The 21,408-nt window shown below is 37.3% G+C and overlaps 1 protein-coding gene and 1 long non-coding RNA gene across 14 annotated transcripts in view; one reads left to right on the top strand and one right to left on the bottom strand.

Annotated features, from left to right (window-relative positions):
- The window catches only part of PPP1R9A (protein phosphatase 1 regulatory subunit 9A), a 349,347-nt gene that overhangs the window by 228,298 nt on the left and 99,641 nt on the right, over positions 1 to 21,408 (bottom strand). The window lies entirely within an intron of this gene.
- Positions 1 to 21,408, top strand: part of LOC132345066 (uncharacterized) — a 40,119-nt gene that overhangs the window by 1,363 nt on the left and 17,348 nt on the right. The window contains exons 2-3 of the long non-coding RNA XR_009494167.1: positions 13,547 to 13,688; positions 15,234 to 15,276. This is a non-coding gene — a long non-coding RNA (uncharacterized lncRNA). The remainder of the gene's footprint in view (positions 1 to 13,546; positions 13,689 to 15,233; positions 15,277 to 21,408) is intronic.

Here is a 21,408-nt window from a genome sequence, read left to right as displayed (position 1 = left end):
ACTTCACAACCTAAGAAAATTAGTGAATAAAAGGCCTACGCATTTAAAGACAGAACTGGGGACAATTATTAAAGCAAAGAGTAAAATAAAGAGTAGCAAACAAATGGTCTGGGGCAGTCTGTGGGAGTTAGAAAGTTTAAGTTCATGTTTAGAAATGATGTTATAATAGTTTATTATTATAGCAGTACATCACTCACAAGTTTTTCATTCATTTGTGCTATATTTATGTATTATTGTCCAAAGTATTTTAATTTTATGGAAAGCACAAGCAAGGTATTTATTTAGTGGTGTGGGCTTTTTTTTTTCTCAGCACAGTTATTCAAGGCAGAAGTCAGTCTCACACTCTGCCTATATTATCCTAATGAGGCACCACTAATCACCCCCAATACACACACATACCTGCAATGAACTGAGAACCCAAAGGGAACTGAAGGCTCCTTAGAATTTAATTTGAAATCTGACTCCTTTAAGTTATGAAAACAACACAGAGGAATACAATAAAATAGTTTTAAAGAAAGAAGAAAAGACAATTTAGCAGTCTCAATTTTTATACATGTTACTGTGACTTCACAAGTAGCAAAATTTCCATGTCTCTAGCTGTGAAGGGAAATATTTTAAAAATATGGGTTTAAGAGAAATTATACAGCAAGTGGAATACCTAAAATCTGTCTTGATGGAACATTTTTCAGCAAAAACATACTTCTATATGTATCAGAAATAGAAAAATTACAAAATGAGAGCTATCAGCTAAAAATCTAGGACTGTTTAGATTTTAACATGTGGATGATGCTAAAAACATTGTATTTTGGTAGTTTGATATCTTTCTCTTTGTCTTGATCATGAAAATAACATTAGACAATCTATTGACTAGATTCAACATCAGTAAGAAGGTTCACTTTAGTTCAAGACATCACAAGGATCCCATTACATACTTGTTAGGAACAGGTATGTTATACAGGCAGAGATATTTAGAGATTACATAATAAAGAAACCTAACATACTGCAAGTGATCTACAACTGAAACTAACCACAGTGTAAGGTTTATTTTTCAAAGCATCATAAGTGAAGCATGGCTTTGCCGAAATTTGATATTTTTAATTGGTGAAACTAAAAATGGTATAAACACTTACTTAACACAAAAAATAGAATCATAAGATAGTATTCTTAAATCCATTTGATGTAAAAGTTTTCTGTATAAAGAGACATGCCCTCTGCCACTTCTAATAGAGCATATCAGTTTTAAGAAGAAGTAGCACAGGTAGGTGGAGAAAGCAATGGCACCCCACTCCAGTACTCTTGTCTGGAAAATCCCATGGACGGAGGAGCCTGGTAGGCTGCAGTCCATGGGGTCCTGAACAGTTGGACACGACTGAGCAACTTCACTTTCACTTTTCACTTTCATGCATTGGAGAAGGAAATGGAAACCCACTCCAGTGTTCTTGCCTGGAGAATCCCAGGGACGGGGGAGCCTGGCGGGCTGCCATCTATGGGGTCACACAGAGTTGGACACGACTGAAGCGACTTAGCAGCAGCAGCAGCAGTGGTAAAGAACCTGCCTGCCAATGCAGGAGATGTAAGAGATGTGGGTTCGATCCCTGGGTCAGGAAGATCCCCTAAGGATGAACTACATGACTCAGCGTGTGTTTCGTCCTCTAACTATAAAAACATCCTGTGTTAAGTGCTAAATGTCCCGTCTGCAACACCCTGTGTGAGCTCTCAGGCTCGCAGTCAGGGCATCCCAGGCCAGGTGCTGGAAGTTTCACTGAAAACAGTTGAAAGAAATAATGAATTTTTAAATTATAATATAATAAGTAAAAGATAATATAATGATAGACTGTATTTGATATTTTTGATGTGTCATAAGTTATTTCAGAGTGACTAAGTACTTCTTAATTACATGACAATAAATAATTATCCCTATTCCAAACAAGAAAGGTTTTCAGTCACAAAAAATTACAAATAAAAAATGATTAACCACGGTTTTTACGACAGGAACATTATCAGGGATACATTCACATTTTAGGATGACAAGGTGATAAATGTAAATAATATCTTAGGGAGGCTATAAAAAGAGCAGCACAAATATTCATAAGAAATGAAAATTATTATTCTCTTCAAATTTGCCAAATAAGCCTACACTCACATTGTTAAAGTGAAATATAACTACAAATGAAATAAAAGTGAGCTGTCTGAAAGACTAAATTCTGCCAATGCAAGTTTCCAGAAACATGGTTAAAATCATTTTTCTCCTGAGAGTCAGAGCGGAAAGGTTTTTCCTCCTATTTTTCTGCATGACAGGGTCTTTGCAGATTATAAACAGACACAGAGGATCACTCCTAAAAATCTTGGAGAAAAAGTCAGCATTTTGAGAACCATGTACTAACGTGTGTCATGACCTCATATGCAGCTGGCCTCCATGCTCATTACTACCAAGCTGACTTCAGTCACGCTTTCCTCTTCTGTTCCCATTCCCCAAAGTGCACATTCTTCACTCACTCCTAGTGTTTCCCAAACTGTACTCTGCCAAACGTAAGATACCCAGGAGACATCAAATGGATGTTCCTGTCAAGTAAGCTCGAAAAATATTTCATGGGGTATCTCTCCCTTCAGAAATCAGAAAATACATTGAATGGCCAAAAAATTCATCTGGGCGTTTCCTTACCATCTTATGAAAAACCCAAGCAAACTTTATGGTCGATCCAATAGTTTGGGGCAGAACAGAAAAGTCTTTGAAGGACAGGCTAAAGAGGTAGATTTTACTTTGTAGGCAAAGTGAGAAGCACAGACAAGTTTAATTAAGCATGGGACAGATATGATTAACCTGGCTCATGGAGACTTCATAGGACACTATTGTGGAAAAGGAATGAAAGGACCATCACAATAATCACACGAGACAGGGAAAGGATGAAACACTAACTAGAAATAGAGAGGAGAAAACACATTAAACAAAATCTGCAGAGAATGCAGAGTGTCGTGTGAAAACTGGATGTGGCATGAAGGAAAAGGGTGGGAATGAAGATGGCCTAAGTTTTCTAATGTTACTATTTTCTCAATGAACTAGAAGGCAAGATAACCTGAGTGTGGGGCAGATGAGAATGAAAAGAGATGTGAAGAACATCTAAAAGCTGAAATTGAAGCAGCCTATCTCTGGCCCGTGACCTTTAGAAGGGTTTCTTCTTGAATAGCTTTTCCCCCACCTCCTTGGGTGAGACATGAAGGCAACAGGAGGCTAGAGAAGAATGCCCTGCTCCTATGACTCTAGAACAAGGCTCTGATAAAGACTTTCACCCTAGAAAGTGGGTTTTTATGGAGAAAGGTCTGGGTGTATTTTGTGACGATTATTCACCCACTCCTCCTGTCAAAGCCATGAAGGAATCATTCTCAGATCCTCACCAGGGGAACTTGATGGAGTCCCTGTAGGCAAGGTCCACGGAAACGTAGACTAGACAGTGGCCCCAGGAGTTTCTAACTCTCACTAGTGCATACTCAGCCTTGGGCAATTTATCAAAATTATTAATACTATTTAAGTGTTACTGCTTTGTCAGCTTATGCTCCAGGTAAGCAGATCTTGGCTGATATGCTCTGGATACACCCATCTCTCCAGATTTCAGGGCGGTCAATCAATCCAGTCACTCAGTCGTGTCCGACTCTTTGCGACCCCATGAATTGCAGCACGCCAGGCCTCCCTGTCCATCACCAACTCCTGGAGTTCACCCAAACCTACATCCATTGAGTCGGTGATGCCATCCAGCCATCTCATCTCTGTCATCCCCTTCTCCTGCCCTCAGTCTCCTCCTGCCCTCAATCTCCTCTAGCCTTCAGGGCGGTAGTCTGCCCTATACCCTCAGTTCTATTATTGAAGGTATGGATATTTTAATTTGTCCAGATTTTTCTTATTGTAAGCATGAGAGCGACAACTTCCAAGATCTTTAAATGTTAAAGCTGATAATGGAAGTCTCAACATCCACTTTCCCATCAATTTAGTATTAAAATACACACATACACAATTCTTTTAGATCCCCATTCTCAACAAGGGATAAGGAAAGAAAATGCAAGTACAGATCACATTCAAAGATGCTAAGAACCAATACCCCCTTCAGTATATTATATGGTGCAAACCTGGTATTTTGGAGTCAAAAGCTCTGGCCTTGACACTGTTCAGATGTAACACATCATGTCTACCTTTAACACCTCTAATCTTAATTCAATCAAATAGATAAGAAATCACTTTTGGTTATAACATATGTGGGAGTTACTATTATTATCATAACTCTAGGTAGCATTTTCATTTTAAAATGAGATGAGACTGACAATGCTTTATGAGTGCAATCACTACTGAATAATTTTCAGACAGTGAGGAGAATCAATATTCTTTGTATAGGTATTTACCACTATGGTTCAGTTTCTTTATTTCATAGCTTTTGTCTGTTACTCTTCTTAAACTAACAGTAAAATTTTTAACATTAATTATGAGCAAAGATTTACATGTATATATTCATTTAATTTGCAGTTATGGAAATTTTCAAAGATACACAAAACAGAGACTAATAATGGACTATTACATACCCATAATTCAGTCTTAGTAATAATCTACATTTTTGCCAATCTTGCTTCATCTCTCCCCTCCACTATTTTTTCTAGAATACTTTAAAGCAAATCCCAGATAACATACAAATACTTCAGTATGCATCTCTACTGGACAGGAATATCCATTCACTGGGTACAGTGACTCTGTCCTAACGCCTTTTGGGAAGAAGTGAGCTCGTTTCCTTTGTTGGAGTGACAGCTGCATGTTTTTGCTATTAATGGTGTTGTTTGGAAGTCTAAACATGAGTAGGAGAGCACATGTGAGCACTGAGAAATCAAAGAGGTGAACCAATGTGGATATTTTGCACTGATCTTTCATCTGCCCTTCTAACTTCCATCTTGATAGCTGGACAGGTCAATAAACTAAGAACATTTCTCTTGTACTCAGAATTCTGGATGAGAATTAATTCTGCAAATATAAGCAATTCATCTAAGACCATGAAAGCAAAACTGCAGCAGAGGTCATTTTCCTTTCAGCTGTTTCAACGGCAAACAAGGACAAGCAAATGTGAGCTTTTTCTGTGGCAGTGTGTATAGCAGCACTTTCAATTTTCTGGTGTCAAAAGTAATTGTGGCCACAGCCACAGCAGTCTTCCTAATTACTGGATTGCAGCTATGTTCTTAAATTCACAGCTCTAGCAAAGCCTCACATGTAAGCAGCTCTTGGGTGGATCAGTTCTATACCCTTGGCAAGTCATTCCAGTAGGAACAATCTTTCATAATTAGGTAATTCCCTCACATTAAAAAGCTTCCTGTTTAAAACACATGTTTTTCTATTTCCTGGACTAGATCCTGACATACGTTATTTGATAGATCTGTGTGTCTGTGGAACTGATACTAAATTTTGATGAATGAATACTTTGTTTGTATACTAATTTTTCTACTCTTACTTGTCCTATTTAAAATTCCCTTAAATCTATATTCACTTTTAAATTTGATTTCCTATTCAAATTTGATATACTATTCTACACTATTTATTAAATAAAATGTTCATTGCAATGCTTCAAATTATTCCATGACTCACCAACAGGTTGCAAGCCTCAGTTTAAAAGACAATACTTGGGGAGGACAAGATGGCAGAGGAATAGGTGGAAGTGGAGTACAGATGTATCAGAAATACATTTCAGATACAGAGGATCTGGCAGAGAATCAGCTGAGTTCTGGCAGGAGTCCCTGATAACTGGAAAGGAAAATACAGATCCACGCAAAACTCGGTGGGATGAAGGAAGGAAGGGAAAAAGAGGAGGGAAGTGAGTGCACCCAGGGGTTGAGGGAGCTGAAGTGGGAGTGAGATCCCCACATCCAGGGCAATCAGCTGGGACAGAGGGAAAGCGTGTGAGACTGTCAAAGAGTGAACAGCTGATCTGTGTCGATCTGAATGAAGTGAGGACCACACAGACAGTCCATGCCACAGCCCTGTGTACTCTGGACAGGGATCCAAGTCCATGGGAACCTGTGCAGCTGGCAGCTGGGGCATAGGGATTGGGGCAAAAAATCAGAAAGAGAAATTAAGGAATCAATTCCATTCACCACTGCAACAAAAAGAATAAAATATCTAGAAATAAACCTACTTAAGGAGACAAAATACCTATATACAGAAAACTTTAAGACACTGAAGAAAGAAATTAAAGACACAAACAGATGGAGAGATATACCACGTTCTTGGATTAGAACAATCAATATTGTGAAAATGACTATACTACTTAAAGTAACCTTTCAAGGGATTCAGTGCAATTCCTATCAAGTTACCAATTGCATTTTTCAAAGAACAAGAATAAAAAACTTCACGATTTGTATGAAAACACAAAAGACCCCAAACAGCCAAAGCAATCTTGAGAAAGAAAAATGGAGCTGAAGGAGTCAATCTTCAGGAATCAATCAAAAGCAACAGTAGTCAAGACAGTATCGAACTGACACAAAGACAGAAATATAGACCAATGGAACAAGATAGAAAGCCCAGAGATAAACCCATGCGTCTATGGGCCTCGTATCTTTGACAAAAGAGGCAAGAATACACAATGGAGAAAAGATAGTCTCTTCAGTTAAGGGGTGCTGGGGAAACTGGACAGTTACATGTAAAAGAATAAAATGAAAACAGTTCCTAACACCCTACACAAAAATAAAACTCAAAATGGATTTAAGACCTAAACGTAAGACCAGAAACTATAAAACTCTTAGAGGAAGACATAGAATATGTCACATACTCTTTGACATAAATCACAGCAAGATCCTCTATGACCCATCTCCTAGAGTAATGGAAACAAAAACGAAGAAAAACAAATGGGACATAATTAAACTTAAAAGCCTTTGTACAGCAAAGGAAACCCATGCATAAGATGAAAAGACAACCCTCAGAATGGAAGAAAATAACCGCAAATAACCTGACGTAGGGTTAATCTCCAAGATATACAAGCAGCTCATGCAGCTTAATATCAGAAAAACAAACAACTCAATGAAAAAATGGAAGACCTAAACAGACATTTATCCAAAGTAGACATACAGATGGCTAATAAACACATGAAAAAATGCTCCACATCACTTATTATTGGAGAAATGCAAATCAAAACTACAATGAGGTATTACCTTACACTGGTAAGAATGGCCAACATCAAAAAATGTACAAACAATAAATGCTAGAGAGGATGAGGAGAAAAGGGGACCCTCTTGCACTACTGGTGGGAATGTAAATTGATACAGCCACTCTGGAGAATAGTGTGGACATTCTTAAAAAACTAGGAATAAAACTATCATATTACCCAGCAATTCCACTACTGGGCATATACCCTGAGAAAACCACAATTCTAAAATACACATGTACCCCAATGTTCATTGCAGCACTATTTACAATACCCAGGACATGGAAGCAATCTGGATATCCATCGACAGATAAATAGATAAAGAAGTTGTGGTACATATATACAAAGAAATTTTACTAAGTCATAAAAGAGAACAACTTTGAGTCAGTTCTAGTGAGATGGATGAACCTAGAGCCTATTATACAGAGTGAAGTAAGTCAAAAAGAGAAAAAAAAAATCATATATTAACGCATATACATGGAATCTAGAAAAATGGTACTGATGAGACTATTTACATGGCAGCAATAGAGACACAGACAGAGAGAACAGGCCTGTGGGCACAGCATGGGAAGGAGAGGGTGGGATGACCGGAAAGAGGAGCACTGAACACATATATGACCGTAAGTGTAACAGTGGCCAGGGAGAGTTCCAGTGAACATCTGCTGGAGGACTCAGGGAGCACAATCTGGTGCTCTTTGCAAACCTCAAAGGGCAGGAGGGAGGTTAAGGAAGGAGGGGACATATGTACACATATGGCTGATTCACGCTGAGGTATGGCAGAAACCAACACAACACTGGAAAATAATTTCTCCCCAATTTAAAAATAAAACAAAGAAATGTAAAAATAAAGTGAATTGCTAACCCCCCCCCAAAGAAAAACACTGCTTGCACCACAGTCTTATTAAAAGAGCTTCAAGTATACTGCAGAAAAATCACAGCAGTGTTTACTTATTTTTGTTTATTTCACTGAGCCTTCACAGTAGACAATATGGAGTGGTTCCAGCTGTCATTTTGTTGACCTTTACCTAAGTGGGACACAGTTCTCAGAAATATCTCCACATAGATAATAAGTATTTTAAGCAATATCAAAAATGGAGACAAAAATTTAAATAAAGCAGTATGGCTGACACAAGTTTGGGGAAAAATGTTCTTAAAAGAATGCAAGTTTTTCATAAAATCATTTTCTGAAAGCTTTCTTTGACCAGACTTGATTTTCTTATTAAAACATACCTCCAGAAACCATATGCAATGTTTGATTTTTTTTCTCCATCTACTCATTAGTCAAACAGAAATAAATCTAATGGGGACCAAAAAAACTTTTAAAAACTAAGCATCCTTAAATCTTGGTATATGAATAGTGAACTATGTTCAGTTTTTAGTTCTTGATTCCAAAACCAATAAAATCACAGCAAAAGCTTAAATGAATCCACAGATCTCAAAGGATAACAGATCATAAAACTCACACAGATTTGGCAAGGTGGCAGTCACTTGACAGAAGGAGAAAAAGATACATAAATATAAGCTAAAGTTCCACAATTTTTATCCTAAAAACTTGACGTTATGTGAAAAGTAGAGTCCTTAACTATAAAATAATTTTCTATTTTAACAAACAGCTAGCATTAATAAGTACTCTATGCATTATATTTCTCCCTTCTAAGTGAAAAAATTATTTGAATTAATTTGAATCATAAAGCTCAACAGGCTTAAACTTTGATTTTAGTGTTTTGAATGGAAATCTTCCAAAATGTACAATTTTCTTTCTTACTTAGTGAAACAAAATAAAATGAATATTAATTAGTCTTTTGATGCTTTCTCATTATCATAATCAGGTTTCTCATTATCATAATCAATTACCATCCCACTCTGAAATACCGTGCTGCCCTTAGGAATTACTGACATGTGACAAAATGTTAAAACTGAAAACACAGGACACTGGTCTTAGACATAACCTGGTTCAGATCAAGGTACTCACAACTTTCTAGTCCTGTGAAAATGGGCAAACTAATTAACATCACTACATTTGTTTCATCTGTTATAAAACAAGGGATCATAATGCTGTACTCATGCAGTCACTAGAAGGCTTAAATAAGTTTATGCAAGAGAATATAGTAATGCCATCAACAATATAAAATCAAACATTATTACTTCTCAAATTAGAATATTTCCTAATTCTGAATAATTGATATAACTGTACAAACAACTGGTAGATAAGTTGGGCAAAACTTTCTTTGCAGAACCAAATAACAAAAACTTTTAGAGTTGAAAGCACATAAATAGGGTGGTAAATTTAAACCTTATGTTGCGATATATTTAAAATAAATGCTTTTGCAAACTGTATCATTTCAAATCTTTGTTTGATGCTGCTATATAGACAACTAATTTTTATTTTAATTTTGTACAAGAAAAATCTTGCAAAATAGGGATATTTACAAACATCCAAAAATTAGTTTATAAAAAATTGAGACATTTAAGAAAACCTAGAAAATTGAAGCAGAGAAGGCAATGGCACCCCACTCCAGTACTCTTGCCTGGAAAATCCCATGGATGGGGGGAGTCTGGTAGGCTGTAGTCCATGGGGTCGCTAAGAGTCGGACACGACTGAGCGACTTTACTTTCACTTTTCACTTTCATGCATTGGAGAAGGAAATGGCAACCCACTCCAGTATTCTTGCCTGGAGAATCCCAGGGACAGGGGAGCCTGGTGGGCTGCCGTCTGTGGGGTCACAGAGTCGGACACTACTGACGTGACTTGCAGCAGCAGAAAATTGAAGAAAATTGAAGAAAATCTAGAAAATACCATTTGTATGGAGTAAAGGATCAATCTAACCCATACTGTTTCACGGATTCAAGGTTAATTACGATCTAAAATTACAAAAGACTCTGTGTGGACATTGACCAGCTGATTCTAAAATTTATATATATAGAAATGAAAAAGCCCAAGAATAAACAAGTCAATCTTGAAAAAGAACAAAGTGTAAGAATTCTATTTGTTATAAAGTTTTTTCATAGTGATTTATTTATATAAATACCTAAAACATATAAAATGTATTTCTATATAATTTTACATGTATCTCTTTCAGAATTTTCCAGTTTATTGTGATCCACTCAAAGACTTTGGCATAGTCAATAAAGCAGAAATAGATGTTTTTCTGGAACTCTCTTGCTTTTTCATGATCCAGCGGATGTTGGCAATTTGATCTCTGGTTCCTCTGCCTTTTCTAAAACCAGCTTGAACATCTGGAAGTTCACGGTTCATGTATTGCTGAAGCCTGGCTTGGAGAATTCTGAGCATTACTTTACTAGCGTGTGAGATGAGTGCAATTGTGCGATAGTTTGAGCATTCTTTGGCATTGCCTTTCTTTGGGATTGGAATGAAAACTGACCTTTTCCAGTCCTGTGGCCACTGCTGAGTTTTCCAAATTTGCTGGCATACTGAGTGCAGCACTTTCACAGCATCATCTTTCAGGATTTGAAATAGCTCAATTGGAATTCCATCACCTCCACTAGCTTTGTTCGTAGTGATGCTTTCTAAGGCCCACTTGACTTCACATTCCAGGATGTCTGGCTCTAGGTGAGTGATCACACCATCGTGATTATCTGTGTGGATCACCATAAACTATGGAAAATTCTGAAAGAGATGGGAATACCAGACCACCTGACCTGCCTCTTGAGAAATCTGTATGCAGATCAGGAAGCAACAGTTAGAACTGGACATGGAACAACAGACTGGTTCCAAATAGTAAAAGGAGTATGTCAAGGCTGTATATTATCACCCTGCTTATTTAACTTTTATGCAGAGTACATCATAAGAAATGCTGGGCTAGAAGAAGCACAAGCTGGAATCAAGATTGCTGGGAGAAATATCAATAACCTCACATATGCAGATGACACCACCCTTATGGCAGAAGGTGAAGGGAACTAAAAAGCCTCTTGATGAAAGTGAAAGAGGAGAGTGAAAAAGTTGGCTTAAAGCTCAACATTCAGAAAACAAAGATCATGGCATCTGGTCCCATCACTTCATGGCAAATAGATGGGGAAACAGTGGAAACAGTGTCAGACTTTATTTTTTGGGGCTCCAAAATCACTGCAGATGGTGACTGCAGCCATGAAATTAAAAGACACTTACTCTTTGGAAGGAAAGTTATGATCAACCTAGATAGCATATTCAAAAGCAGAGACATTACTTTGTCAACAAAGATCTGTCTAGTCAAGGCTATGGTTTTTCCAGTAGTCATGTATGGATGTGAGAGTTGGACTGTAAAGAAAGCTGAGCGCCAAAGAATTGATGCTTTTGAACTGTGGTGCTGGAGAAGATACTTGAGAGTCCCTTGGACTGCAAGGAGATCCAACCAGTCCATTCTAAAAGAGATCAGCCCTGGGTGTTCTTTGGAAGCTGAAACTCCAGTACTTTGGCCACCTCATGTGAAGAGTTGACTCATTGGAAAAGACCCTGATGCTGGGAGGGATTGGGGGCAGGGGGCAGGAGGAGAAGGGGACAACAGAGGATGAGATGGCTGCATGGCATCACCAACTTGATGGACATGAGTTTGAGTAAACTCCGGGAGTTGGTGATGGACAGGGAGGCCTGGCGTGCTGCGATTCATGGGGTCGCAAAGAGTTGGACACAACTGAGCGACTGAACTGAACTGAACTTACATATATCAATTAACTGTTATTTGTTGATAATAACAGTACAGCACAGTACTGGTACAGCAAGACAAAAACAAGTATAAGTGGGACAGAACAAAGAACCTGGAAACAGACTCATATAAAAAGTTGATTTAGGGCAAAAATAGCATGTGATGGAAGTAGAAAAAAGAACAGTCATTTTAATAAATAATGTTGGTACAATTAGATATCCATATAGGAAAAAAATTTAATTGTATCTTCCCTCACATTACCCATAAAACAACAACAAAAACTTCAGGTGGATATGAAGGCCTTAAGGTTGAAAGACAAAACTAAAAAGCTCTTAGAATAGAGGAGAATATCTTCATAATCGCAGAAGAGGGGAAAATTTCTTAAACAGCACACTAAAAGCATTGACCAAAAAGGAAATAACTGATAAACTTAACTAACTTAAAAATAATAAACTGTAGTTCAACAAAAAACTTAATACAGGGTGAAAACACGTGGCATAGGGTTAGACAAGATACTGCAACTGATACAAGCAACAAAGGGTTTCCAGTCAAACTTTAAGCAGAAATTCTGCAAACTGATGAGATAGCACACAGAATGAAAAAATGAACAAAGAACTGCAACGTGTACTTAAAAATAGGCAAAAGTAAAGAACAAAGAGGACCACTGAGGGATACATATTAAAAATTTTTTTTAATAATTTTATTCAAAAAGAAACAAAGTACTTCCATGAAACTTAGGGAGAGTGATAACCTGCAAACATTAAAATGACTTCTGAGTCAATGACAATATTCTATTTCTTCATGTGGGAGGTAGTTACATGGGTATTTATGTTATAATTAATACTGTATAATTGTTTTACATGCATGCAAGCATGCTAGGTCGCTTAAGTTATGTCCGACTCTGGGCAATACTATGGACTGGAGCCCATCAGGCTCCTCTGTCCATGGGACTCTCCAGGCAAGAATACTGGAGCAGGTTGCCATGCCCTCCTCCAGGGGCACTTCCTGACTCAGAGATTGAACCCACGTCTCATGTCTCCTTCTTTGCAGGTTGGTTCTTTACCACTAGTGCCACCTACCAAGCCCGTAATTGTTTTATATATTTTAGTGTATATGTGCATGCTCAGTCACTCAGTCGTATCTGACCCCTTTGCAACCCTAAGGACTGTAGCCCACCAGGCTCCTCTGTCCATGGGATTTTCCAGGCAAGAATACTGGAGTGGGTTTCCAATTCCTCCTCCTTTTGCGTACATATTTTGTAATAAAAGCATATTTTCTTACGTGTACTGAAAGAATTTAGGTGACAATTTCCCAGATATTATACCAAAAATAAAGATCCTCCTTAAAAACGTCATCTGGAGATTCAGTGTTTCCTCATTTGGTTGTTCCAGAGTCAGACTGGCCTTCGTAGGTCATTGACTGCTTTCTCCTGAGAAGGCTGCATGGAAGAGGGATCCTTTGGACTGGGTCTTAAGGGGTAGGCTTAGGTAGGGGTAGACTGGAGAAAGGATTCAACTGGTTTTACTAATCCTACTGTCATTTTGATAAGTAAATCCTCATGAGTGACTTTGCTTCCCTGGATGTCAAGTTTTCTCATTAAATTAAAAAAAAAAAAAAAGGATTATGCTGCAGTAAAAATTCAAGTATTCAGTTTTCTCCCCCGGTGATATGCTTTCAAAATACACATGTTTGAAAAGATGTCCATAGACCTGCCCATCCATTAACTCTCACTGTGCTCATTAGCAGCCAAACTACAGAGGATACCTTTGGCTGGCTATGCAGGAAAAGTGACAAGCCGTATTTCTGACCCAACCAGCATGAACAATGAAGTTAGACACATCAGAAACCAAGAAAAATTCTACGCCTCAGTTACCCCAAATTTCAGGTAGAAACAATAACTTTCATGCTACATATCTTGAAGGCCATGTATCTTAATTGTTGGTAAAGTGATTTGAAGAAGACAAACTAAAGAGAGCTATTGCTTCTTAACACAAAATAGGATACAGTAGAAATAACTCGAGACAGATGTGCTGCTTCAAGCACTGGGCATTTATTTTACCAGCTGGGTGACTGATCATAGATGAGTTGGACCAAACTGGTTAAAATCATTTAAGGTTTTTTTTTGCCCACTCTATGATTATATGTAAATTAGCCCTTCCAAAACTATATGCTATCTAGGGTTCCATGCTCTATTTTAAACAGGTTTTATGACAAAGCTAATAAATAAAAATTCAATATTATAACTAAGATAAACCAAAATCATCAGTTTCTGAAAGGACTTAAAATAACATTTCTTTAAACAGTTTTCCCAGAGCATATATTTCTTTCCATTTATTAAAGCTAACACTTTACATATACTTTGCTAAAAATGCAAGTAATGTTATATTAAGTTATACCTACAACTATCACTACGACTGATTAAAGATGAATGAGTTTCCATAAAAAACAAAAATCAGGTATAATGAATCCAGTTTTAGACACTCACCTTTAGCTAAGCATGCATGTTCAACCATCACATACAGGTTTCTGTACTACCTGGCCAACAGTTGAGCTGCTGTTTAACAGAAGACCCAAGTTTCATCTTCCCACACAGGCTGCCCAGTCTCCTCAGCCAGATCCCCTGCACGGCCAGCTGCTGAAACTCCCAATTCCACAAATAAAGATCTAAGCCCCAGTAGAACAGGATGTCCCCCGGACATTGTTCTAGTCCCAGCTCCCTGGTGCCTAGGCCGTACCAGCTGTTAAATACTTAGAAAGTCACTCTTGGGTAAACCAGGAGTAAGTAAAATGTTTCTTTCGCACTCTAAAGGGAAGACAAGAGGTAAAGTGGGCCTGACTCACCAAATTTTACTATTTCATTGGCTGAAATTACTGATTACTGGCAGCTTTATGTAGATAGACAGCCAGAGTCACTCTTTATCCTTTTCTGGGTTACCACATCTCTCAAATTTGCTGTCATTACAATAACAAGAAGTTCTAACAAGAACTAACACTTCGACAAGAAAATTCTGCTAAACTAAGTACAAAGTATTTGCCTCTAGGAAATCAGACAGTTAAAAGTATATTGTCAGTATATATATTGAAAGTATATTTCTTTTTCTAGTCTGAATCTGTGCAAAAAAAAAAATATATATATATATATATACACACACACACACACACATGGTTACAAAAATGGCTTTTGAGGAAACGTATTAAAATACAGTTTTTCTCCAACCACAGTCTCAGAGGAACTTAACAGAATAGTACCTAGTGGTTATCTAAAATACCACCAAGTGCAAAAAGGTTATCATTCAATTCAATTTACTGATTAAACAGTGAGTTAAGATAAATGACATTGAATATTTTAAATAAGCTTTTTATAAATATTATAATTCCTCATTTGGAGCTGACCATTTATCTTGAGATGTATGTTATCTCTATTTCACAGATGAGAAAATCAGGGCTCTGAGACACTGCCCACTACTCATCTGGTAAGTAATAGAGCTGGATTTGAATACTGAAACACTGACATTTGCAAAGAGTACTAGCAAAGAGATAAGCACAGTGTACAGCACAAAAGAAGCCTAAAGTGTTCCCTAAAGAAGCTTACAATTCTAACTAAAGAACAAGCCAGAGAGGTAACATAAAGAGGAGTCTATGGGGTCATTATGGGGCTCAAAACGTACTGTCATTACTGTATTCATCCTACTACTTACTCAGGCTCCTGAGAAGCAGTGGAGGTAGTCCCAGTGCACCTTTCAGCCATGATGCTCAGGCTCGGAGTACTGTCACTTTAAGACCATAACACAAAACCACAGGACAAGTACCAATCATTTAATACACTAAATACCAACTAAATTGGTAATGCATGTCACTTCTGATTCAGCAAAGTATGCATCAGAAATCAAACACACATCCAAATAATTTTCAAAAAAGCGAAGAACTAATGAGTAAGATAGAAAACACATACTTCAAAACAGGATTTTCTTCCCTAAGATTTGCGAGATAAAATTCTCACTTAAAAATTAAGTCCAATAATTTTAGCAGTAGTGCTTCCCTGGTGGCTCAGATGTTAAAGCATCTGTCTGCAATGCAGGAGACCTGGGTTCAATCCCTGGGTGGGGAAGAGCCCCTGGAGAAGGAAATGGCAACCCACTCCAGTACTCTTGCCTGGAAAATCCCATGGACGGAGGAGCCTGGTAGGCTACAGCCCATGGGGTTGCAAAGAGTCACAAATTTTAGCAGTAGAATGTTATAAATCTGCTGTACCTAATAGCTCTTCACTGAGCTTATTAAGGACAAAAAACTATTTCACTTTATAAACATATACACATGGCTTCTTCTATAACTTCTTTTTTTTAATTTAAATTTATTTATTTTAATTAGAGGCTAATTACTTTACAATATTGTATTGGTTTTAACATACATCACCATGAATCCACCATGGGTGTACACGGGTTCCCCATCCTGAACCCCCCTCCCACCTCCTTCCCCATACCATCCCTCTGGGTCATCCCCGTGCACCAGCCCCAAGCATCCTGTATCCTGCATCAAACCTGGACTGGCGATTCGTTTCTTATGTGATATTATAAATGTTTTAATGCCATTCTCCCAAATCATCCCCCTCCTCCCTCTCCCACAGAGTCCAAAAGACTGTTCTATACATCTGTGTCTCTTTTGCTGTCTTGCAGATGGTCATCATTACCATCTTTCTAAATTCCATATATATGTGTTAGTATACTGTATTGGTGTTTTTCTTTCTGGCTTACTTCATTCTGTATAATAGGCTCCAGTTTCATCCACCTCATTAGAACTGATTCAAATGTGTTCTTTTTAATGGCTGAGTAATACTCCATTGTGCATATGTACCACAGCTTTCTTATCCATTCATCTGCTGATGGACATCTAGGTTGCTTCCATGTCCTGGCTATTATAAACGGTGCTGTGATGAACATTAGGGTACACGTGTCTCTTTCAATTCTGCTTTCCTCAGTGTGTTTGCCCAGCAGTGGGATTGCTGGGTCGTATGGCAATTCTATTTCCAGTTTTTTAAGAAATCTCCACACTGTTCTTCATAGTTGCTGTATTAGTTTGCATTCCCACCAACAGTGTAAGAGCTTCTATAACTTCTTAAGACTAAACAGGCCTTTTGGGCTCCCTTCAATCACTGATGACCAAACAGTTATCATTTCAATTTGCATTCTATCAAATTGCTTAGAATCCTAATATCATAAGTTATTGCCTGATATCTATTAATTCAATCACAATTTTCTAAATCAAAACCTGGCCTACTTCCTGGTAGGTTCAAAACCTGATTAATTTCCAGAATACAAGAATGTTCCATTAATACAGAACTCACTAACAACAAATATAATAATAATAAATTTTAACTGATATTTTACCATCTTTTCAAAATTGGCTTGGCCATCCAAGAAACACTTCCTTACCCTACAGAAAAGATTTGTGGCCAAGCAGTGTGAAAAAGGAAAGTATTTGGTGCAGAGAATACACAGAGCCTCTATATATTAACATTCTATCAATGCTACAGTGTCTAGGATGTAGTCTAGAGCTTACTTACTCTCTAAAAGGCAAAATACATTAAGTGAGGCTCTTCAAACAGAGAGGCCCAGCTGAGACATATGCACCAAAAACAGGAGCTCTGTTTTCCTTGGCTTTTTAAAAATAACTTCTGAGAATGACTTCTGAGACCAACCCACAAATAGACTGTTCACAGTGACCTTCTTGTTCGTCCAAGCATGGCCCAGAGAGTGAAACCACAATGTTCGGTCAGTAAAGCTATCTCCCTGCTTCAGGCTCCACTCAAAGAAAGTGTTCTATCAGTGCAGCCCTGGCACAAGCAGCTTCTGTAGGCGTTCCATCACCGTCACCAGGGAACGTCTGTCCATGGAACTTATATGTATTAAACAAGATGTTCTTTGTGTAACGAGTATATTAGAGTAAAACGTAAAAGCCTATTCTAAGAGCATTAAACTTCAAAAAGGTATTTTTTTAACAAAAAAAAACCTTTTTTTTAAAAAAAATTCTCCACATACATGCTCCATATTCTATTCATATATTCTTTCTCCTATCCCTAACAAGGTTACCTAATACCCGTTTCATCACATGATTTCTCATAAAATCTCATCTAGTTTACTATATGTCAGCATGTACAACTGCATTAATAACATATTAATAAAATTTGTTTCTGTTAGTTTTAAGATTTCTGGAGCAAAGCATTGAGATTGTTCTAAATCACTCCAAAGACACAGTAAGCAGTGTGAATTCACTTCTATATAACAAAAATTCATTTTTCTTACATTTCACTTATACTCCTGATTATAAATACTAGCTAATCCAGACAAATACTGGATTTTCACCTTTGGATAGTTGTTTTCTAGTTGTCCAATGAGATTACCAGATTGGTCTAAATTTATTCAATATATTATTTGAAAGAATTAACATGAATTCTATGATTAGATATTCCTGATCTCTCTACAGTGTTCTCTTTGAAGTGAGTTTGAATCCCAAAAGACCAATTTATCCACAATTACAGTTACAGAATTTCAGTTAGGAGAATTGCTACTGAGAATCTATCCAAAGAAAACAAAAATTCTAACTTGAAAAGATACGTGCACCTTCATGTTCAATGCAGCACTGTTTACAACAGCCGAGACATGGAACAACCTAAGCCTCCACTGACAGATGAATGCATAAAGAAGATACAGTACACACACACAAACAACTATGACTCAGTCTCTCTCACACACACAAACCCACAATGAGATCTTGCCCACTGAGATAAATTTTAGTTCCAATTTCTCCACTCAACATATTAGCGATTTCGTTCAACTTTGCAACTCCATGTAGAGTCTGACATAGACTTCGTGATTTGGGAGTGACCTAATTCATTACAAAACAAAAGGTGGAACAGAGTTAAAGAAGGAGCTCTTTCCAAGGTGACACTGATTCACATAGTCTATTCTCTTTTAGAATCTTTAGCCAACTTGCTGTGAATTATTTTAAGTGAACAGTTAACTCCCTGTAGTAAAACAGTCTTTAAATGTTAGCCCTCATTATGCCTGTTGTTCAGTAGCTAAGTCGGTTCTGATTTTGTGACCCCATGAATTACAGGATGCCAAGCTCCCAAGACCTTCACTCTCTCTCAGTTGGTTCAAACTCATGTCTATTGAGTCAGAGATAATTCCTAACTATTAGTACTTCTGTGATTAATAAATTTTAATTGGATGAAATTTTTAAAATTAAGGAATTAAAAGAAAAGGAGTTGGTTATAGAAGAAATAGAGATAAACGGAGAAGAACATCTATATGGTGATTACTGTTGAAACATTATTGTAGGTTTTAACTTGATTGCTCAGTTTTTAAAAAATAAAAACATAAAACAGCTTCTTTGCCCCTACAATTAGTTCACAAAACAAGACCACAATCATCAGAATTTCCTAGAAAAGGAAGTCATATTCACTTTGAAAGAGATCAAGCTTGCCAAAATTTTTCAGATGCTTTTACTTGTAAGATAATCTAAAAATCAACCTCATAAAAGAATGCTTTATTGTAATTCCACATTTAAAAGTATAAAATTAATTCTATATGCTTAATTCAGATATTAATAATTCTTGTTTTAAATTTAACATAATCTTTAGCATGAGGTATTTTGGATGAAATATGCTGATATGAAAAATATCTTCAGAAAAAGGCTAAATTCTGAAAAGCAGCATTGTTATCTTAAAAAAAATTCAGACCAAGTGTTAAGAGAATTCTGTTCAAAGAGGAAAATTCTCTTCTCAGACTGCCTTTCTGTCAGGCACATCACTCAATCCATCATTTTTCTCTACTAGCTCTGTGCAATACTGGTATCAATGGGACTTGTATACTTGTACAGACAAATAACATTACAACTAAACATAAAACATCAATGTAAGAATACTCTATCATTAAATCTTCCAGCTTATGTTCAAATTTGAAAAATATTAGTATAGCAACAGAAGGCAGCTCAGAATGAACTTCTTCAAATCTCCCCCAAAGTCTCTGAAATATATATGTATACAATGCTTATCAAGGAGAGTTATTCAAAATAAAATACTATGATCACTCTGTAATTTGATGGATTTCTTCCTGATGAAATAGTTTTAACTTTCAAAAGAGCAGCATATAAAAATTTTTTTAAACTAGGTATTATGATTATATATTTTAAGATAAACCAAAGGAGAAGACAAGAAAAAAAACTATTGCAAGACTTACTAACTACAGGAAATACCACTGTTGCTCAAGGTACACTGTCAATACTGGGTAGCCACACTAAAAGACACAAGTGTCAACATATGTTATACAGCTTGACCCTCCTGCTGCTTGCTATAAATGTAGTATGAGTGGAATTCAGTGACAGAAACCAAAAAAAAGAAAAAGTAAAAGAACAAATTCCCTTTCATTTAAAAGCTGAGATAGTTATCAAAGTTGCAAAGAACACAATGGGAGAAGCTCAGAAATGAGACGGCACTTAAAGCAAAAAGGTACAAAATTAAGTATCTCTAAACAGCCTTTGATATTAACATTCTTGGAACTGTTACAGCACATATAGTACCAAAAATGCTAAATATGTTTGTATAAGCTCTGGCATGGGCAGGTTCTTAGCAAAATTTATCATTCATTAAACAAATGATTTAATATAAAGGTCTTCTGTTTTTCCTATGGTCAAACAACTTCCTGGCCACCTGACCATGCCTATAAAACCCTGAAGAGCCATTTGCCCTATCTGGTAAGGAGCACTGCTTTCCTCCTAGGCCATTCTGCCCTCTAGCCTTCACTTCACCTAGCCAGACTACACTAGGGGGCTATATGTCATGCACATAATTCCAGTCTCTTTATACCTAAGTAACCAGAATTTTTCAAACTTCACCCATCTATGAATATTTATATTGGGGGATATATATAGATATATATGCATCTCCCATTTCAATTGGCTCTTGATGATTCTAAGCTCCCAGTCATTTGACCAACAACTCTAAGCTCTACCTGCTTGATTGCCAGAAGCCTGACACCTGGCAGGATGGCACGAGAAAGAAGTTTCCATTTTTCTCGGGAATCAAAAGGAACACATGCAAGAGTTCCTGGATGGACTAATCCTGATTTCTACTTCCCATCACAGGTCATCCAGATCCAGCCCTGATGGGTCTAGAGATGTGGTAATCAAAGAGGGGCCCACAAATTCCCTAATAACTCCCCACTGGTAGCACTGGAAAACAATCACATCTTGTTGTCAAGAGGTAAGGATCTCTGCACACCTGAATACTAGAGGGCATTCCTTGTCAAGACAGTAAGCAGCATCCTCTTTCTTTGGGGAAAGAGTCTAAGGAAGAGTCAAATCCATTCTTTCTCAGTCTGCACAGGGGTACGTGTGACCATTAAACCAAAGGAAGAACAATAGACTATGAGCAGAATTCATTTGTCACTTCCAAATCATTGCTTTTAGGAGAGGACAGATGACTCTTCTACACCCTGACCTCTTCTACCATCTGGATAACAATGAAGTTTATGATGGGGATAGTAACTCCATGAGATGCAAGAAGCCTCAATTTCTGAATTAATGCTTGCCAACCTGAAGCAGCCACA

This window comes from Bos taurus, chromosome 4 (assembly GCF_002263795.3).
Source record: "Bos taurus isolate L1 Dominette 01449 registration number 42190680 breed Hereford chromosome 4, ARS-UCD2.0, whole genome shotgun sequence".
Taxonomy (NCBI): domain Eukaryota; kingdom Metazoa; phylum Chordata; class Mammalia; order Artiodactyla; family Bovidae; genus Bos; species Bos taurus.
The sequence above is the reverse complement of the archived record's forward strand: the minus strand, read 5'-3'. Positions and strand labels throughout refer to the sequence as shown.